The sequence below is a fragment of the Ammospiza nelsoni genome, chromosome 5 (genome assembly GCF_027579445.1).
Source record: "Ammospiza nelsoni isolate bAmmNel1 chromosome 5, bAmmNel1.pri, whole genome shotgun sequence".
NCBI classification, from domain to species: Eukaryota; Metazoa; Chordata; class Aves; order Passeriformes; family Passerellidae; genus Ammospiza; species Ammospiza nelsoni.
The window spans coordinates 226,383-230,096 of NC_080637.1; positions in this window are offsets into that span (position 1 = coordinate 226,383).

Consider the following 3,714-nt stretch of genomic DNA (forward strand, 5'->3'; position numbering starts at 1 on the left):
GCCCGGCTGCTTCCCGCTGCCCAGCAGCTCCCAGTGCCCATTCCCGCTCTGCCCTTGGTCACCCGAGCCCGAGAGCTCCCCGGGGCTGGCTCCTAGCGCCCGGCCCCTCACGGCACCCAGGGAACATCCAGTCACGGCTCCGTGAACTCAGCACCCCCCAAATAGCCCGGCCAGCCTGGCCCCCAGCGGGAGCGCTCCGGCCCCGGCGCTGGCCCGCGGATGATCTTACAGCCGGGGAAGCTCCAAACATGCTGCTCCTGCCCATAAAAAGCAAAGGGCTTTGGGCATGGAATCATCGGGAACACGGGGATTGCGCCAGCGGGGGAGATGCTCCCGGGAGGCAGCGTTGTTGGAACGGCGAAAGGGCAGAGGGAGCTGAGGCTGGGGCGGGGGAGCCCCAAACAGAGCTCAGTCCCTCCAAGGTCTGTAAAACACACCCAGAGCTCTGCTGCCGCCGTTTGGCTCCTCGGCCGCCTCGTCCCAATAGGAATATGTGACCCAAATCATACAGCAGAACCAGGTGCTAGGAACACAGAGGTGGTTATTATATTGTGATCCCTGTTTTTCAATATCCCCAAATCCCAGTGTGTCCCTTACCATGGCTCTGGAGACCATTCCAGAGAGCTGGAAGCTGGCAGAAGCTGTCACCTCCCACAGTGCCCGAGGCACAGGCCCTGGACACCACCCCAGCCGTGGAGCCCATCCGATGGCAAGACACTGCACAGGGAGGTCCTACTCAGTGAGAAGCCGAGTTTTCCAGGCAGGGAGAGGAAAAACACCTCACTGCCGCAATGCTCCAATGGATAAAACTGGAATTTAATTAAATTAAGGAGATAGCTGCAGAACTAGAAGATCCAAAGCGCCTCCCAGCACGCCATGTGCTGCCCCCTGCCCGGACACACATGGAGACAACGGCCCCTCCGGGCTGCAGCTGCTCCCGCTCTTCCGCGATTCCCAGGAATTCCTCTTCCTTATCTTATCTTATCCGGGCACCCGGGCCGCCCTCAGTCGGCAGGCCCGGCGCGCAGGTCGGGGCGCAGGCGGATCTCCACGAGGCGCACGGCGCGGAGCAGCACGGCCAGCTGCGAGCACAGCCGCGCCAGCACGTCCAGCAGCGGCTCCGCCAGGTCCCGCACGCCGCCCAGCACCTTCTGCACGAACAGCAGCAGCGGCTGCAGCAGGCTGTGCAACAACGCCGCCAGCAGCGGCTTCAGCACGTGCTCACCGACGGCCGTCAGCACACCGACCACCAGCGCCTGCATTGGGGTGAAAGAAACCCTGTGTTTGAGGGGTGCTCGCCAGCAGGAGTCACCAAACACGGGCCGAGGCACAAAAACCCCACTGCGGGAGGGAAACGTGCAGCAGTGGAGGTTCCTGCTACCGGTATGAGGGACTCTGCCATCCCCAGAGCTGCTCCGGCCGCGGCTCCGCGGGAACAGGGCGGCTCACCCGCACCCCGGCTCTGCGGGAACAGAGCGGCTCACCCGCACCGCGGCTGTGCGGGAACAGAGCGGCTCACCCGCACCGCGGCTCTGCGGGAACAGAGCGGCTCACCCGCACCGCGGCTGTGCGGGAACAGAGCGGCTCACCCGCACCGCGGCTGTGCGGGAACAGAGCGGCTCACCCGCACCGCGGCTCTGCGGGAACAGAGCGGCTCACCCGCACCGCGGCTGTGCGGGAACAGAGCGGCTCACCCGCACCGCGGCTGTGCGGGAACAGAGAGGCTCACCTGCACCACGGCCTCGCCGAGGAAGCGGATCAGCTCCACCAGGAACAGGCTGAACACGCTGACCACGCACCGCGGGACGGCAAAGAGTTCCCGCAGCTTCCGCTGCACCGGCCACTCGGAGCTGCCGGGGAGAGCAGGGAGCGTCAGAGCCGGAGAGCCGGCCCGCCGAGGGGATGCACCTCCATCCCGGAGCCCGCCGAGGGGATGGATGGATGCACCTCCATCCCGGGGCACAGCCGGCACCCCAGGCAGCTCCTCGGCAGCACATCCCAGCTCCCAGCCACCAAATCAGCGAGGAGAAAGCGCTAGAACCACAGGCTCTCCCTGCATGGCCCAAACCCGCCTGAAGCCACTCCAAAAGCCAGTCCCTGGGGATGGCACACCCCCAGAGCAGCGGCTGGCCCGGGGTGCAGCAGCCCAGCTCCTGGGAATCCCATCCATCCAACATCACCGGAGCAGCTCCGGCGTGGGCAGTTCTGAGGCTCCCTCTCATGGCCACTGCCACGAGGTGATCCGGAGATTTATTCCGGTTTCTCTTTCCGCAAAAATACCAAGTGAGGAGGGTGAATTGTGCCGGGCTGGGAGGAAACCTCAACCCAGCGGAATGCAACGGCAGCAGCACCGGTTTGGGGTGGAAGGAGCGACTGCAGGATGACCCAAACCCCGAGGTTTTCCCCCATTTTGTCCCCGTGACCCAACCCCCGTTTCCCAGAATCCCGGCGAGATGCTCCATCCATGGTGCCGCTCTCCCGCCCAGGATCCCAGTGTGGAGACACTCCCAGCGAGGCCGGGGCAGATCCTCCTGGGGTCCTGGGGGACACATCCCTTCAGCACCCCATAACCGGTGCCTTGGGAGCCTTTCCCCATGCGGGATCAGCCGCTGGCCTGCGGCCAGACTCACACAGGCTGCAGCTGTCCCTGGGGATCAGCTGGGATCCCGGGAAAGCACGGACATGGCGAGAACCGGCAGAGCGGTGGGATAAGCTGCAGAGCAGTCCGTGATCCAGCCGGGAATCCGCCTGCTCCGCTCCTGCCCCCTGCTCACCGGGGTCTGAGCCTCTTCCCTGGGAACCCACCGGGATCTGAGCTTCTCTTCTCCGGGAATGCACGGGGCTCTACCCCCCCACCACCCCCTGAGTCCCGTGGGATCCGCTCCCTTCTCCGAGCACTCCCGGGATCTGCGCTCCCCTCCAGAAAGCCCCGCTCCCGTTCCCAGCGGTCGCACCGGGATCGGGGCGAAAAACAGCATCAAACCCCTGAGATCTACGAGTTAACGGGGCGGGACTGGCCCAAGCGCGCCCTCCGTCCCCCCGGGGAGATCCCGGCAGCGGCACCGCCGGGACACATGCGCACCCCGCCCCCGCGTGGCAGCCTGTGGGGCTCCCGTTCACCGGCGGGCCCAGGGCAGGGGGAGCCCGGTACCTCCTTCGGTTCTTCCTCCCGGGGCGGGGCGGCGGCACCGGGGGGGCGCGGGGGGCACCGGGGGGGCCCGGCGTGCGACGGGGCGCGCCCGGCGCCATGCGAGCAGCCCCGCCCCCGGGCCCGGCCCCGCCCCACAGGGGACAGGCCCCGCCCATTTCCCCGCTACATTGTTGCCGCCCTTGGTCGCGCCCACATAAGCCACGCCCCCTCATTGACAGACAGCTGTCTCGGGGCGGGAGGGCGGGCGCGCCCGCAGATGAATGACAGAGACTGTGACCAATCACAGCCCCCTAAACGCGCCCCGGTGTTCCCGCCCACCGCGGAGATCCCCGCGCGTCACGTGGAGGGGGAAATGGTACTGTGTATGCAAATATATGCAAATCGTATGCTAATGAGGGTGTGCCAGCAGTGCGGGCTGACAGCCGGGGAGACGGGGCGGGGTCCGGGTGGGGACACGAGGGTGGGGACACGGGGGGACACAGGGGCACAAGGCGGGGGGACACGGGAGTGAAGGCGTGGGGGCCACACTGGGGGCTCGGAGGGGACACGAGAGGGGTGACACG